The 19,063-nt window shown below is 42.1% G+C and overlaps 1 protein-coding gene across 2 annotated transcripts in view; it reads right to left on the minus strand.

The window, feature by feature from the left end:
* Nucleotides 1-19,063, minus strand: part of pard3b (par-3 family cell polarity regulator beta) — a 1,048,449-nt gene that overhangs the window by 18,153 nt on the left and 1,011,233 nt on the right. The gene's annotated exons all lie outside the window — the stretch shown is intronic.

Below are 19,063 nucleotides of genomic sequence, written 5' to 3' on the forward strand. Positions count from 1 at the left end.
ATAAGCTAGGAGTCAGTGTTCGTCGAATTTATTGTCAAATGCACAAGTCTAACGAGGTACGTATGATGAAAATCTTGCTTGCAGCAACATCACAGGTCTATAAACTCAGCCAAACATATATATAAATTACACGTAACTTCTACAGACAGTGAAGGGAAAAATTGTAAAATGCGATTAATGCAAAATGTGTTTTAAAAAAGTCCATGGTAGTGCAAAAGGTAGTCTGTAGTGTTCTGTTGCTAATGATTCTTAGAAGGTAGAAATGAATAAAATACTGGTTTATTTTGACAGCATTCTCAATACTGGCATCAATAATAATGGCAGCGTGAATCCCAAATGCAGAATCTAACTAGCACAGATCACACAAAATCTGCCAAAATAAAAGCATTTTCAACTCTATACTAAAATATATGTTGTTAATCAGAGCGAACAGGCCGACCTTTCAAAGCAGACCCTCAAACTTAACCCACACTTGCAATGTATACTACGTGTCACTGAATTGGTAGGTTGTGGGTTCAAATCCTACTCCAGTGACTTGAGCACATGATCCAACATAATGTTTGTTCATCAATTGTAAAAGAAGTCTGAAGTACGGTCTAAAGAAGGGTCCTGACCTAATAGAAGGGTCCCTGACCCACTGAGTTACTCCAGCACTTTGTGCCTTTTTTATCTAATAATTTTCATTTGCTATGTCGGCAAAATTAGTTGCAGCATCAATACATCTCAACCATGAGAGCACATTCATAGGCTGGTCAAAACACAGAGTGGACTTCTGATTAAGCTCACGGAAGCAATCACAGGCAGTTCTGCAATAACGCGATAGTTATTAAACCAGTCGAGATTTCTTCAGCCATCACAACACACAATGCATAAAGCAAAGATAAGGACAGATTCAGGTCCAGATGTGTTCAGGTTAATCCAGACTCCTTGCAGCATCGCAAGGGCACACAGTCAGTTCTTCTCAGAACAAGTTTTGTAAACTGAGATACTAGCCAATTACTAATCTGACCTAAACAATCTCAGAATTTTGGACATTATTTAAGTGCGGAATTATAATCTGCCAAGTTTGCTCCATCAATTATTTCTGTTTGTCAAATTAACTATGGGCCAAATGTCTGTCACATGAAATGAGCCATGCATCTGACTTTTAAATACAAATACCTTGCAATTGCTTTGAATTTCAGGACCTCTCATATTTGCAATAATGACGGTGCAGGAAGAAACAAAGACTTTTCATGTTTATTCAACCCTTCTATTTCCCCTTTTTGAGGCCTACCCAAAAACCTCTGTAAATTGAAGATAAACACAAAGTGCTGGAGTAACTCAGCGGGTCAGGCAGCACCTCAGAAGAAATAGGATGGCTGATGTTTCAGGTAGGGACCATTCTTCAGACTCGATCATCTGTAAATTGAATGTATTTTTATGGCATTTAAATGCTTCTGAAGATGTTTCACCTGATGGTTAAATGAATTCAAGTTTAAGAGGTAAATTGGTGTGTGTTCAGCACCTTGTACAAATGCCTTTGCTGAATTACACGTTTGGATATATTTTGTTATCATTGAAAAGAAACACGGATTTAACTCAACATCAGTATGGCTGTATTTTGAGTGTCCGTTAAACTTTCTAGCATTCAAGGGTTCTTTACAAGTTTTGCCTGAGAAGGACATCCGAGTTTCAAGGCTGGTCAAAACACAGAGTGGACTTCTGAGTGAGCTCATGGAAGCAAAGACCTGCAGTTCTTTTAAGCAACAATTGGGGGCCATGATGGAGATACAGTCACATATGATAAAAGAATGGGTCGACTGGGCTTGTATTCATTGGAATTTAGAAGGATGAGAGGGTATCTTGTAGAAACACACAACATTCTTAAAAGATTGCACATGCTAGATGCAGGAAAAATGTTCCCGATGTTGGGGGAGTCCAGAACCAAGGGTCACAGTTTAAGAATAAGGGGAAGGCCATTTACGACTGAGATGAGGAAAAGCTTTTTCACCCAGAAAGTTGTGAATCTGTGGAATTCTCTGCCACAGAAGGCAGTGGAGGCCAATTCACTGAATATTTTCAAGAGAGTTAGATTTAGCTCTTAGGGTTAAATGAATCAAGGGATATGGGGAAAAAGCAGGAACAGGGTACTGATTTTAGATGATCAGCCATGATCATATTAAATGGCAGTGCTGACTCGAAGGGCTGAATGGCCTACTCCTGCACCTATTTTTCTATGTTCTATGTTTCTATCCACACACTACATGTTCTTTCCTTAAGCTTGAATGACTTGCCTGCAAACACACAGAGAACCACACATATTTTACATGCATGGAAGGAGACTAAGTGGCTGATTGTGTTGATTCCAGAGCTTTCCAGCTTTTTATCCATAGCCCTGAATTCCCTGCTGAAAGTCAGTAATGAATCAGGCTCCAGCTTTTTGCATTGCAGATCAACAACTGCACACATTTTCCCTCTCTGGATTTATTCCTTTGAAGTTTATCTTAAATATATGCCTTCTAATTTATGACTTTCCTGCCATATGAACACAACAAATAGAAGCAGGGGAGACAACATGTTACACAGATAAAGCAGCATAGTGTGCCTCTAATTGCTTCTCTAACTGTTCACATGAACCCATTTGGCTTCACCCTTTCGGTGATATTCCATTGGATCCACTTGTCAATCCACCACCTTCCATGCCACTGAAAACTGACTTGTTTTATTTCATAAGGTCATAAGTGATAGGAGCAGAATAAGGAGCATTCGGCCCATCAAGTCTACTCTGCCATTCAAACATGGCTGATCTATCTCTCCCATTGTGTTTCTAACATTTTGTATTTCAATGGAACCAGGTGTAGGCCATTCAGTCCCTCATAACTAATATGCCATCCATGAAAATCATGGCTGATCTTATATCTCAGCCCCACTCTCTTGCACCAACCCTATATACCCCGATTCTTCTAAAATGTCTAAAAATCTCTGTCCCAAAAGTAGCGACTGAGCCTCAACAGTCCTCAAAGGTTCACCACACGCTTGGTGAAGAAATGTTTTCTGGTCCTGAATGCCCAAGATCATTGAGACAGTGGTTCTCTGGCTCTAAAACCAATGGGGACATCAATGCTGCATCAGTCCTATCAAGCCCCTTAAGATTTCTTGAGTTAAAATCACGTATCGTTTAAGACTTCCATTAAATGTTGTTTCCAATTACTTCATGTATAATAATCTTTGTGACACTAAACACTGCTCTACTAACCATTCAACAAACACTCTTCTCTGCCTAGCGAAACTGGTCCTCACCCTCAGACCATCAGTCTGAGGAAGGGTTTCGTCCCGAAACGTCACCTATTTCCTTCGCTCCATAGATGCTGCTGCACCCGCTGAGTTTCTCCAGCATTTTTGTGTACCCTCACCCTCAACAACTTCACTTTCAACTCCACCCACTTCCTCCAAATCAAAGGCCTAGCCATGGGCATCATAGGCCCTAGCTATGCCTCTCTTTGTAAGGTACGTCGAACAATCCTTGTTCCAGTCAGACACTGGCCCCATCCCCGAACTCTATCTACGCTACATTGACGACTGTATCGGGGCTACTTCATGTACTTTAATAACTTCACTACCAATTTCCATCTTGCACTTAAATTCACTTGGATCATCTCCGACACCTCTCTCCCCCTTTCTTGATCTCACCATCTCCATCACAGGGGATAGACTATTGACTGAAGTCTATTACAAACCTACTGACTCCCACAACTATCTAGACTACAATTCTTCCCACCCTGCCTTCTGCAAAGACTCTATCCCCTACTCCCAATTCCTCCGACTATGCCGCATCTGTGCCCAAGATGAGGCGTTCCATACCAGGACATCCGTGATGGCTTTATTCTTTAGGGAACCCTTGCAGCCTCTCTCTCTCTCTCTCTCCCTCTGTCCCTTTGGCACCCTAGTTGTCATACTAGCTTTACTATCATCCTATTGAGTTCCTCTATCTGTTTAGTCGTTGTCATGACCCTCCAAGTCATGCCTCACATTTCCTTGATTTTCATTGCTCTTTCCATATCTTCCATTCATTTCTCCTTAGTACTGTCTACATCTCTCACTCCCCTTACCTCTGACTCTCAGTCTGAAGAAAGGTCTCGACCCGAAACATCACCTATTCCTTTTCTCCAGAGATGTTGCCTGACCCGCTGAGTTACTCCAGCCTATTGTGTCTGTCTTCCGTTTAAACCAGCATCTACAGTTTTGCACTTCTCCCATGACCTTGACAATTCACCTGAAGTGTCGTATTCTGAATTGGACCCATTATGATTGTAAATATATGTTTTATAAAGCTTCATCTAACTTTTTTGCTTTTATATAATTGCCACTACTAATAAAGACAGAAGTACTCTATAGAATTGCCTTTGCAACTTGAGTCACCTTAAAAGGATGTGTGGACACAAATTCCTACTCTCACACATCTTTCAAAGTAGCACATTTTAATTTACATCTTCTCATCTGCCCACCACTTCCAAAATACTATTTTTTCTATTTCTCAGTTGATGAAATGCATATAAGATGACAAAGAAATAAAATAAAGATTTCACCCCGAGCTGGCTAGTAAAAGCAACATTTAAAGTTAGAATTTTGAAGAGAAATCTCCATGTGTTCAAACTGTTCAGTTTACCATTTTGTGCAGAAATCAGGGCTGGCCTTAGGAGGTTCGGGGTCCAATTGGGAAATTATTTCGTAGAAATATAAATAAATAATTATAAATGAGTCACGTGTCGTGAGTAACATGACAATTCAGGGGAGAGTTCCTTTCACAGCGTGTGGGGAGTCTAGCCTGGGATAAAGTAGCGGGAGCGTTGAGAAGGAGGGAGTCGGGTTCATGCCAGTAACACTCACTCACTCACCGCTGCCACGGCGCTCCGGGCACGGAGCCACCGCATTGTGGCCGGGGAGGGAAGCAGCTCGCGTGGCCACGAGCGGAACCGACTGCCATCTCAGCGCCTTCTGCCGGCCCGCTCACATCTGGCAGTGTTCTCCGTCTGAGCAGTGAGGGGACCAGCTCAAGAGCAAAGATCATAGAGCGGAGTGGGTCAGCGGGTGATTAATAACATCACAGCGGGCGATGGAGCATACTCTTGTGTTAGCGCGAACAAGGGATCAATTGAGGTTACTCGCACTGACACATGGAGTAAGCTCCACCGCCCACTGACCTGCTCTTGAGCTGGATGATCCCCGGCCGACCCCCTCCATCTCAACCGTCCTGCCCTCCCCGCTACTTTACCCCTGGCCAGGCTACCCACACGCTCTGAAAGGAACTCCCCCCCAGCAGCGCTGTCCTTTTACAGCCGCTTCCCACTTTACAGCCGCTTCCCATCAGCTGCTAGCAATGAGGGATACACTTGGCTATATCTCAGTACAGCAGCATCGTTCTTGATGTTGCTGTACTGAGGGATAACGAAGTCTATCTTTCTTTACTAACAACCTAACCTTCGGCCTCCAAGATGCAGGTACATTTTCTAGCAATGTTACAACATTTTGAGATTTTAAAAATCAAGTCTGCAATTTATCCCATCAGATAAAGCATAAAAATAAGTTTAATTTGACACCTAATTCACTTTCATATCACATACATTCAATGTGATCATGGCTGATCATCCCCAATCAGTACGCCGTTCCTGCCTTCTCCCCATATCCCCTGACTCCGCTATTTTTAAGAGCCCTATCTAGCTCTCTCTTGAAAGCTTCCAGAGAACCTGCCTCCACCGCCCTCTGAGGCAGAGCATTCCACAGACTCACCACTCTCTGAGAAAAAGTGTTTCCTCGTCTCCGTCCTAAATGGCTTACTCCTTATTCTTAAACTGTGGCCCCTGGTTCTGGACTCACCCAACATCGGGAACATGTTTCCTGCCTCTAGCGTGTCCAAGCCCTTAACAATCTTATATGTTTCAATGAGATCTCCTCTCATCGTACTAAACTCGAGAGTGTACAAGCCAGCTGCTCCATTCTCTCAGCATATGACAGTCCCGCCATCCCGGAATTAACCTTATAAACTTACGCTGCACTCCCTCAATAGCAAGAATGTCCTTCCTCAAATTAGGGGACCCAAACTGCACACAATACTCCAGGTGCGGTCTCACTAGAACTCTGTACAACTGCAGAAGGACCTCTTTTCTCCTATATTCGATTCCTCTTGTTATAAAGGCCACCATGCCATTTCTTAGCGCTAATGGCAGGTACTTGGGAAACGTGGTAACTCGTGAAGATTTTTCAACATGTTGAAAAATGTCCACGAGTAAAATATACTCAGGATGTAAAAAATGGATACTTTAACACGTAGTCATACGGTAGTAGTTCGTGAGTTTGCCGTAGTAGGACCTGGTGTCCTATATCACTATTGTTTTACTAATTTACGAGCATGTACCATACAGAGTCCGTTGATCCATATCCAACAAACTATTGTGGTAATTCCATAAAAGGTATTATTGTCTAAGAAATTTGGTGTGGAATGATAATCCATCTCAGTACTCATTTAGGCAAGTCCCAAGCTATAGATACTTTTCCCCCACCCCCAATCCCCCTCGCCCGATCTTCATTGAATCTACCATTTGACCGATCTTTTACTCAGCTGCTGTAATGTTTCCTTCCTATCAAAATCTCTGTGTAACATCTCTGTCCCTATCTTCCAATTCATACTTTGAAATAAAATACAACTTACGACTTAAACATTTTGCAGCAGGATCGCTATATAAATGCAAATATATGGTATTTTATGGTATCCAACTCTTAACTGAAAACATGTGGTTTGCATCTGAAAATCCCCCCTTTGTCTGTCCACGGCTCCCCACACACACACACACAGACAGAGACACACATGCATACAGAGACACACAAACACAGCCACAGAGACACAGAAACACAGACACACACAGCCACAGAGAGACACACACACACACACACACACACACAGAAACACAGAGACATACACAGACACAGAGTCACAGACACACACACACACATACAGACAGACACACACACGCACAGACAGACAGAGTTAAATCCCACCCGTACCCCGGCCCAGACATTAACCCTGACACCAATGTTAACACAGACTCAAACCTCCAGATCTGTTTATCCACAGATTGTCTCCCTCCCGCAATTATCCGGCCAATTGACTTTCGCTTCTCCTTCAGGTCTTTTAACTCTATCCCCCCCCCCCGACCAAGAGCGGGCCGGTACGCCGCCAATTTCATACAAATCTGACCCTTTCTCGCCCCCCCTCTCACGCACACACCGCCCGCCTGCCCGCTCCTGGCGTTTAATGTTGAAGACTCACGGCCGAGCTCACTGCGGTGCTGGGGCTTGCTGCCCTGTGGACTCCCACCCCCCCCCCCCCCCCCCCCCCGTCTCGGCAGCTCCTGCGGCAGCGAGTAACACAATTTAACGCATTTACTGAGGAATGGGTATCGATCCCTCCATGACAATAAACTAACTTGAACTTGAACGATATGCATTGATGACCCATTGTTGTTAACTACTGGCTGTTAACTGCTACAGTAGCAGTTAACACATCGTTTATTATTCATAGCGGTTGTTATCCATGTTTGTTTTGTAAAAAAATCCGTATGGCAAATGTTTTTGTTAAATCTTTATTTAACAAAACGAATTTGTATTTCAATATGAAATACGGAAAATTAACGCGGGGCCCAATTTGGATAAATCGGTCCAATCGGCCTAGGGCCGGCCCTGGCAGCAATGGTTTGTTAATATAAAGTTCAGTTAAATGGAGAAATGAGAGGAGCTGGAATTGTTTGAGCAAAGGTGGATAAGGTTTTCAAAACTGAGGGCATGCACAAGAATGAATAAGGAAAAATATTAATATCTCTGCCAGAAAGGCCAAGAGCAGATTTAAGATGCAAAACATTTCAGATGAATTTATTCTCATAATCGGATATCCAAATATTCATGTCCCAAAAGTTCTGGCTCACTGCAGAACATGAGTGAGATTGCAGCCAGGATCACGAGTGCAGGCAGAGTTATGACCAGGGTCAGCAATGCTAAGAATCAAGAATTTAAGTAAGTTTTGCAGCTGGTGCCAGGCTCAGGCGTGCTTATGTACTGTATGTTAGCTTATTTTACCCAACTCCAACAAACAAACCAAAACGCACTGGGTTCTATTTCAAGCTCTCTTTAAACTCACCAAGGCTCACTGGAAAAATGTATTGTACTGCTGTGCAACATGTCAAAAAAGTGAAACTTACTGTGTTTGGGTAATACTTGGAGTAATATTAATAATCTGGGAAATCTGCCAGTCAGATGGATTATCAGAGCTTTAATGTAGAACATAACAGAACAGTGCAGCACAGGAACAGGCCCTTCACCCCACCAAGCCTGCACTAACCCAGATACCAATCTAACTAATCCCATCTGCCTGCAAATGATCCCTCTCCATTTTGTGTTCATGCATCTATCTAAATGCCTCTTAAACATGCCTATCGTTTCTGCTTGTAATATTTCCCCTGGTAGCAAGCTCCATGCAAAACTGACTACATAAAAATACACGCCTTCAACATCCCTGTAAACTTTCTCCTCTCTCCTCAAGTCTATACCCTCTAGAATTCAACATTTCCATTCTGGGAAAAAGACCGACTGCCTACACAATGGACTGTTAACATAATTGCACACATTAGTATCAGGTTGCCCCTCAACCTCCGCAATCCAGAGAAAACAATACAAGTTGGTCGACATCATCCTTCGACATTTGTGTCACCTCCAATGTGATCCCACCACCAGTCACATCTTCCCATCTGCACCCCTATCCGCATTCCGCAGAGACCACTCTCTTCGCAACTCCTTGGTTCACTCATCCCTTCCCGGCCAAACCACCCCTCCCCAGGTACTTTCGTCTGCAATCTAGAAGATGTATCACCTGTCCTTATACCTCCCTGCTCGACTCCATCCAGGGACATCCAATCGTCCTTCCAGGTGAGACAGAGGTTCACATGCACCTCCTCTAACTTCCCGAAGTGTGCTCCTGTACATTGGCAAGACAAAGCATAGTCTCGGCAACTGTTTTGCTGAACACTTATGCTAGGTCCGCCAAGGCCTACAGGATCAGCATATTTGCTAACCACTTTAAAATTCCCTTCCCATTCTGACCTTTCTATCCTGCCTGAACCACCTCCATTGCCAGAGTGAGGCTGCAATTGGAGAAAAAGCACCTTATATTTTGCTTGGGTAGCTTACAACCCAGTGCTATGAACGTTGAATTCTCTCATTTTAGTTAACATTTACAAACACCTGCAACCCCTTCCTGCACTAAAAATCCATTAGCCAGTTCCACAGTTCACAACTATGTATCATTCTTTGGCTCATACCTGTCTCTAGACACACGTTGCCAGTCCTGATTTTTGTCCTCGCTTCCAGTCTGGCTCTCCCTCTCTCTCTCTCCTCCCCCCTCCCCATCTACAATCAGTGTGAAGAAGGGTCCTGGCCCAAAGCATCACCTATCCATTTTCTCCAGAGATACTGCCTGACCTACTGAGTTTTGTGTCTATCGGCAAATTTGTCTAGCCGCTCCTTATAGCTAGTATACTCCAGTCCAAGCAACATCCCTGGTGAACCTCATCTGCACCCTCTTCAAAGTCTCCATGTCCTTCCTGCAGTGTGGTGATGGAAACTGCACACAAATGTGGCTGAACCAAAGTTTTATACAGCTACAGCATGAATTGCCAACAGATGAAGGCAAGCATAATGTACACCTTTTTTACCATCATCTGTTTGTGCTGCCACTTTCACGGAGTTCTGAACTTGTTCCCCAAGATCCTTGCGTACATCAATGTTCCTTTCACCTCCCAAAACGCAACACAGTACATTTGCCCAGATTAAATCTCATCTGCCATTTCTATGCCCAAATTTTCAACGGTTCACGATCCTGTTGCATCCTCATTAACCACAACTGCTCCAATTTATGTCATCTGCAAACTCACTAATCAGCCCACCTTCATCCCAAATATATTACAGACACTGGTCCCGGCACTTATCCTCACAGAACACACAAAGCTCCAGTCAGAAAAACACCTTCAAATTCATCTTATCCATCTTAATGTTTTTGAAGACACCAAACACCTCTCCCTTCTTAATATTGACATGCTCTAGCATAATTATCATGTTGCTAGTTGGCAAAGATTCAGAGAGATGAAACTATGTAGGAAGTTGCTATGATCCCAAACACATGGCACGAAACAACAGTGCAAGCAGGCATAATTGCAACTTTCAGAAGGGAAATTTATATACAAAAAAAAGTAGGGCTGAATATTCTACTCATGTCTATGTCTAGTGAACTACCCAATGGCATATCACATGTATTTTTAAATCTGCATGTATAATTTAGCATTTGAATGGTTAATAACACCTGCTTTACGCCTCTAGGTACCACCATGCCAAACATGTCAATTAGAGTACCTGTACAATAAGACTTAAATCTACCATGTTAGTGACTTAAAGCAGAGATGAGTTTAAAAGCACTTCCTTGTTATTACAAAAAGGATCGTTACAAAGCATATAACCAAATAAAAAGTAAATCATAGCTTTGCAAATCAAGACCTGCAGTTCTGACATTAAACATCACTTTATTCACACAAAGCAAGGTCCAGGCTCAGATTTTCATGTTTTGAAAAAGGTTACAAAACCCCCCTCAAAATGTAGATTAAATGAATGGGAGTAGGTCAGAGAGAAACAGGGCATGTGCGGTGTGCTCTCACATGCACGGACAGTTTTAATTGCAATGTTCAAAGTGTAATGATCTTTAGAATATCGGAAACGAAGCACACATTGCAACTAATGTTCAAGCACTGAGACAGATAATTTTTTAAGGAGCATAGTTGCGAAAAGTGAACATTAATGACCACCCATTCAGAAACATAAGTAATAGGAATGCTTGGAGAAGGGAGATTAATGATGTAAGCCTGGGAAGAATGCATCTATTGGCTGGATTCCGTCTCTCCTAACCCTCAGTTTGACGCCTCTCACTGTAATTCCGTATGTACTAATGGGCAAAATCTGACGATAACCCACGAGTTACCCTTCAGTGGAGATTAATGGCCAAATGAATTAAAAACAGAATATTAGAGAGAATGAGAAATATAAATCAGGGGAATGGGACTGAAGGATTGTTCCTCTGGGAGTCTGCATAGACCTAATGGGCCAAATGGCCTACTGTGTTGTTATAAGATAATGGAAACCAAAATGCTGGAACTTACTGAAGGGCTTGTTTCCGTGCTTTATTACTATGACCCTTCTGGACATGCATTCTGCACATGGAATTTCTAATAAATGTTTATTTTTTGTTATAACATAAGATTTTCTTTCATCAGCCAGGAAATCCAAGTACTGGATAGGAAGTTGTTCATCATAGAATTGCATTCAGTTTTTCTCTGAAGCACATCTCCTTGAGGGCCAACCATTGTGTTCTTGGTCCTCTTTACTTCCATTCCACTTCAACTGGGCCCTTGTGCAAATTAATGAAATTGCTTCTCTTTTATAGTAGTATTTTTGTCTTTGGTTCTATCCTTTGGCCTTTTCTACAACAATTTTAAATGTAATTAAATAATAATCTCTATTATCCAGATGTTCTCCTGCAAAAGGGTCTCTTGAAAAGCATGAATGTGGATAAATCCCCTGGGCCTGATATAGTCTATCACAGGTTATTGCACGGTGCACAGAGTTGCTGCCTTACAGCGCCGGAGACCCAGGCACCATCTTGACCACTGGTGCTTGTCTGTACAGAGTTTGTACGTTCTCCCGAAGACCTGTTTCCGCACTGTATCTCTGAACCTAAACTAAGCAAGGCAAGAGAGGAGATTGCAAGGGCCTCGATGAAAATGGTTGAATCCTTCCTAGCCATTGGTGGAATGCCGGAGGTTGAGGGGAGACCTGATAGAATGTGATAAAATTATGATTGATACGACTTAGATAGGTAGACAGTCAGATCCTTTTTCCTAGGGTGGAAATGTCTAAGTATAGAGGGCACAGCTTTAAAGATGAGAGGGGCAAAGTTTAAAGAAGATATACCAGGCAATTTGTTTTACTACATAACAATGGTGGGGGCCTGGAAAGTATTGCCAGGGTTGATGATCGAGTCAAATATGATAGTGATATTTTAGAGTCTTTTGGATGCGCACAAGGATATGCAGGGAATAGAAGGATAGGTATCATGTGCAGGCTGATGAGATTAGTTTATCTTGGCATCATGTTCAGCACAGAAACTGTGGGCTGAAGGGCCCGTTCCAGTGCCTTTGTACATTCTAGCCTTTGAACCACTACCTCAGCACCAAAATAGTAAGGACTCTCACAAGGTTCCACTATAGTCTGGTTACATACACTAACTGATAGTTTTTTGTGTTATTGTTTATTATATGTTAATTTGTCGTGTTGTATTGAGTATGCCTGTAAAGCAGCAGCAAGTAAGAATTTCACTCTACCAGTCCCGATGCATGTGACAATTAAACACTCTTGATAGTCAAATTTCAGACAGAATACAGAGCAGCGAGAAATTAGAAAAGGATACATCAAAAAGGAACAAAGAGAACGTGAAGACAGATTAGCAGGCAACGTGAGAAAATACCCAAGGGCTTGGGACTGAATCGTGCAGTTGCAAAGGATATGAATGATATACTGAATTAGTGCTGCATCTGAGCTCACAAAGGCAATTAGTGTTGCAAGATGTGTAGACTTACTCGAAGGAAAGTAAAAGTATAGAGTAAAACCTAGTGTTAATCCATACCATAACCTGAGGGAATCAAAAAATTGTTATGTTTGAACTGCCATGCATGTCATGCCAACAAAATACTTTGACTTTTTGCTGTTAAAATAATGACTTTTTCTTTCACAGCTGTGCGCCACTCTAAGTTAACTGGTCATTTGGACCGGAGGCAATGTATCCGGAATTGCAGAAAAACAAAACTAGGATGGATAATAAAAGCTTTGACAACAATTTTTCAATTCACTTGGATACGGGAATGGTCACATTGTACTTGAGCTTTGAAACATTGCACCTTGATAGGAATAAAAGTGGAAGATCACCGTGACAACACAGACAGCTGGCCGTGGCAGATCTACGCACTACCATTGTCAAACACAACACTAATTTTCATTTGGAGAAGAATAGGTCAGATAACATGGATTTGAACTTGGTTTTCCCCTCAAAGCAATGAAATTATCTTTCTTTCAAAACAGTCTTTGATTTTTATCTTCAGCCTTTTGCATAACAATATTAACTTAAATTAAATTATGAACATGATTATCTGGCTAACTTGATTAAACTCTGATGAAAAAACACACAGCGTTGATCATTGCAGTGCCATGAATAGATAGATGAATTCTCAAATAGCCTTTGATAAAATATAAATGATCAGGAATAGAAATTCCAAGCCTGTGTAGTTTGGCAAAGTAGTGAACGGCAGAGGGGATAGTAGTAAAAGAAATCAAAACTGAAAACGGTGAAGATGCTCAACAGATCAAGTAGTGACTGTGGGGAGAGTGAAAAATCAGGTAATCGTTTCGTGTTGATGACAATTAACCATGCTTCTTTCTGTCCCTGAACCTGCTGTTTAAGAAGGAACAGCAGATGCTGGAAAATCGAAGGTACACCTGAACCTGCTGACAACTTGCAGCATTTTCCGCCTTCATTTCAGACCCAGCATCTTCATTTTTTTTACATTTTAGATTTCAGTCAGTCTCAATCTAATGAAAGGAGCAGAGAAATGTCAGATTCAATTTCTCCATGTAAGAGAGGTGTGTGGCATTATGGGAGGGATTTCATTAGAGGCTGTACAATGTGATTTCATTTGAGAGTGAAAGAATGCAGGAACCATAAGGGCCTGTCCCACGAGCATGCGACTGCATGCGGCAAGCACGACCAAACCGGAAGCGAGGGCCGCTCGGAGGTCGAGTGATCCCGTACGAGTTGACGTGAAGTTCAAGCGAAGGCGTACGCCGTCAAGACGCTGCTTGCGGCATCAAGACACTGCGTACGGCGTCGAGACGCTGCGCACACCCGTCGAGGCAGTGCGTACGACCTCAACGCGGCTGCAGGCCGGCAGGCCGTTGCCGCGCAGAATCTTTGGACAGTGTCAGTTTTTCGGAGCCCCGCGCATCGGGACCAGCTCCGCACAACTCCATACGGCTTCGGCAATCGAAGTGGGACTGGCCCCGCTAGGCCGTACGGCTCAAGCGACCACGTTAGGTCGCGCTTGCCGCATGCAGTCACATGCTCGTGGGACAGGCCCTTTAGGATGCATCAAATGTTTTTGAACGTGGGAGATATAGAACTTAATAAAGTACAACACAGGAACATACACTTTGACACACAATGCTGCTGAACACGATGCCAAGGTCTACCTGCACACGATTCATATCCCTCCATTTCTTGCATTTCTATGGGCCTATATAACAGCCTCTTAAATGTCACTATCGTATCAGCCTCCACCATCACTCCAGGTAATGCATCCCAGGCACTCCTCTGGATGTGTAAACAACTTGCCCTGCACCTCTCATCTTAAAGCCCTCTTATTTTTAACCATTGCCTCCCAAATGACATTAGATTGCATCTGACTGTCTATCCTATCTATGCCTCTCATAATTTGATGTACTTCCATCAAGTCTCCCCTCAGCCTCTGGCATTCCAGTGAAAACAATCAAAGTTTGTTCAAACTTTTCTTGTAGCTAATACTCCCTAATCTAAGCAGCATTCTGGCATACTTCTCCTGCACCAGCTCCAAAGCCACCACATTGTTCCAGTGATGGGGTGACCAGAACTGCATGCAATACTCCAAATTTGGCCTAATCAAAGTCCTATAAAGCTGCAACATGACTTACTAATTTACTCCTGTATTCAATGCCCCAACCACATAGCCATACGATATGACTTATTTACTAGTCTATGTACTTGTTGCCACTTGGATCCCAAGATCCCTCTGTACGTCAATGTTGTTAAGATCAAAATCCATGTTGACACCATCCACCATGTTAATTAACTTGCCTTTAACAGTATATTTAACCTCCCAAAGTGCAATACCTCACATTTGCTCGGATGAAACCCCATCTGCCATATCACCGTCCATTTCTGAGGTTGATCTGTATCCTGTTGTATACTTTGACAGCTTTCATCACTATCCGCAACTTCAGCAATTGCGGTATCGTCTGCAAATTTACTGATCAACCCATCAACATCTATGTTCAAGTTATGTATTTACTGTCCTCCAGGCAAAATGACACTCTTTCACCATCTTTTATGAGTAAGTGAGTTCTGAATCCATAAAGACAAAAGGCTCTATTAGGCGTTAGTCAGGCTGCAGTTGGAGTACTGTGAGCAAATGTGGGCCCCATATCCGAGCCATGGAGAGGGTCCAGAGGAGGTTTACAAGAATGATTCCAGGAAAGTGTGGGTTAGCATATGATGAGCGTTTGACAGCACTGGGCCTCTACTCGCTGACGTTTAGAAGGTTGAGGGGGGACTTCATTAAAACTTACAGAATAATGAAAGGCATAGATAGAGTGGATGTGGAAAAGATGGTTCCACTGGTGGGAGAGTCTAGGACCAGAGGTCATAGCCTCAGAATTAAAAGGCGCTCTTTTAAAAAAGGAGGCGAGGAGGAACTTCTTTAGTCAGAGGGTCATTAATCTGTAGAACTAATTGCCACCGAGGGCTGTTGAGGCCAAATCAGTGGATATTTTTAAGGAAGAGATAGACAAATTTTTGATTGGAACGGGTGTAAAGGATTACGGGGAGAAGGCAGGAAAATGGGATTAGGTGGCAGAGATCAGCCATGATTGAAATGTGGAGTTGACTCAATGTGCCGAATGGCCTAATTCTACTCCTATAATTTGTGAACTTGTGAAAATCATTATGAATCCTGTGCACCTTAATCTAATGGATCAGCCTACCTTGGGGAACTCTATCAAATGCCTTACTAAAATCTGTTGACAACATCCACCACATTACTCTCATCGATCAGCTTTATCACCTTGCTCAAGTTCGTGAAACATGACCTGCTACATACAAAATGCATTGTAATGATGGTTAAGATTATGGTATTTGCAAATAGGTATTTTGAGAAAAAACATAACACATGACTGGTTAGCACACAACAAAAGCTTTTCACTGTATCTCGGTACACATGGCAACAAACTAAAAAATCACTGCATCAGTCTCAGGAATTATGAATTGGCCACTTAGTTTTACCATGTTTGGAGCATGGTACATAGGATGAATGCAGGATAGACTTCAGTTCTATGGGAAGACTTGAGATGTTGGGATTGTTATTCTTGCACAGAGGATTTTCGGAGAGAGACCTACTGGAGGTATTGAGGAAGTGAGGAAGTTGCCCCATAAGTTCCTATTCAATCTCTCCTCTCTCAAGTCCATGTCCTCTAGTTCTTGATTCCCCCGCACTAGGAAAAGATTATGTCCATTCTCCTCATGATTTAATTCACCTCTATAAGATCACCCCTCAGCTTCGTGCACTCCCACCCTGCCCAACCTCTCTCTATAGCTTGGCTCCCCAAGTCCTGGTAACACCATCATAAATCAGTTCTGCTCTAATTTCAACTTAATGTAGCAATGTCACAAAATTTTGAGATTTAAACAATCAAGTCTGCAATTTATCCCATCAGATAAAGCATAAAAATAAGTTTAATTTGACACCTAATTCATATCTTCAGTATTAAAAAAGTTATGGCCATTTTCATACTCGGAAATTAGCATCTTGTTCCCTATTGCTTTTCCATTGACTTATCACAAAAGCTGTGATTGAGGCCAGTCAAAAGCCCATAACTTTCTTAAAAATTAAAAGAACTGAAATAAATTTTCAGTTATTATAGATTGAAGCATTCTGAAACAAATATGAAACTATCTTACTTGGATGATCTGAAATTAAACCATATAATTAGCTAGTTACCTAATTGTAGCTAATTACAAAATTCAATTACTAGATCTAACATTTATCCATTTCTTAAGAAAAGATTAACATTTTTAAATAGCCTAAGTGTCCAAATAACATTCACACAAGAAATCACTATATAGCGTGATTTTTAAATCTCATTGTCATTGAATTTATAGGCCAAATGGAAGGAATTTAATGTTTAATTCCCGTAAATTAATGGCCATTTAAATCATCTTGCGAGTGGGTTTTTGTGGAACGCGATCGATTGGAACGTTGCGGTTGCAGTGAATTTGAACCCCATATTGACAGGAAAACACTGCTGGTTCGCATGGAGCCAAAATCACATTATTACCAAGGAAATTGTGATTAAAGTTATCCTAAAAAGCAAGTTTATATGTAAAATACACGACTTACCTGATGTTTTGTCTCCTACGTGAGATCCGTCCCGTTGTCGGCGTTAGAAGTCGCTTTTTTATTTAACTCCAGCGATTAAATTGTCCCGCGATTTTTAAAAAAAACTTCCAAGAACGGAAGTCGGAATGATTTTTCTGCATCACCTGGCAACCCGAGAAAATATATCTCGGACAGGCAGGAGAAAACGGCATTTTAATCCCGCCCCCCCCCAAAGGCGTCAAAGTCGCGCACACGGCCAATGGCAGAACTGCAGCGCCGCTGAAGGTAAGTATTGTAACATACCTACTTAATGTAATATATTCTATAGCGGATAACCAATCTGAATATAATACTCGAAATGTGGCTTCACAGACGTCTTGCAATACTGTAACATAATGTCCCAACTTCTAAACTAATTTCCCTTACTGAGAAATACCAGTATGCTAAAAGCTTTCTTCGCCACCCTATTTTTGTGTAACTCCACTCTCAGGGAACCATGTACGTGTTCACTGTGACAGCCCTGCCCTTTGACTTCCCAAAATCCAACACCTCGCACTTAAACTCCATTTACCATTCCTCAGTCCATTTGCCCAACTGATCAAGATCCTGCTGTAATTCTAGAATACCATCTTCACGGTCTACGATATCACCTATTTAATGTAAACTGCAAATTTACTAATCATGCCTTGTACATTCTCATTCAAATTACTGATATAGCCAACAACCAGCAATGGGCATCCACACTGACCTGAGACACACCACTTGTGAACGACCTCTAATCTGAAAATCAGCCTTCTACCACCTGTTTCCTACCGTAAAGTCAATTCAGCATCCAGTTCGCTAGCTGTCCTTGGATGTTATGCAATCAAACTTTCCAGACCAGTTTACTATGCTGAAACTTATCAAAGGCCTTGCTGAGATCCACATAGACTATGTCTATGGCTCCACTTTAATTTTCTTGGTTACCTCTTCAAAAGACTTAATCAAAATCATGAGACATGATCTCCCCTGCACAAAACCATGCGAACTATCCCTAATCAATCCCCGTCTTTTGGAAAAATTTAGATCATCTGCCTTGGCCTTTTACCAGATTCCCATTCAACACAAAAGCAAACCTTCAACAATTCAATTAATTCCACATGACATCAAGAACTGCCAAGCAACTTGGAAACAGAAAAGTTGAAGGCTCTGGCAGTATTTTGGCTGCGGTGTTGAATATTTGTTCTTGAGAATTCGTCGCTCCTGCTAAGCCTTCCAGCACAACTACAACATGGTATCAGTTTGATCATGAGGAAACTGCCCTGATATCCCATCTCCACAAATAGAAAGGAAAAATGGAACTCTGGCCCATTAGGCAATTGCCAGCTAACTAACACTGTCAACAATGTCACCATTGTAATTTATTTCCCAATATCAGCTTTGCAAAGCTCAGTTTGTGTGCCTTCTGTACCAATTGGATCCAGAATATTTGATTCAAATATGGACAGTGGAGCTGAATTCTGGAGGCAAGCTGAGCGATTGCCCTTGAAATCAAGGCAGCAGCTGAACGAATGAGCAATCAAGAACCCGAGTAAAACTGGAATAAATGTGAACATTTTCCATGGGTGGTCACGGCGAATACAAGGAAGATTGCTGTGGTTGTTGAATAAAGCTAAATCAATTCAGCCTCAGGACTTTGCTGCAAGTTATTTTAAGTTGTATTTAAGACACAACCACTTCGAAACTTCATCAATGGTGTCCCTTTCAATCATCACAAA

The sequence above is a fragment of the Amblyraja radiata genome, chromosome 7, assembly GCF_010909765.2.
Source record: "Amblyraja radiata isolate CabotCenter1 chromosome 7, sAmbRad1.1.pri, whole genome shotgun sequence".
NCBI classification, from domain to species: domain Eukaryota; kingdom Metazoa; phylum Chordata; class Chondrichthyes; order Rajiformes; family Rajidae; genus Amblyraja; species Amblyraja radiata.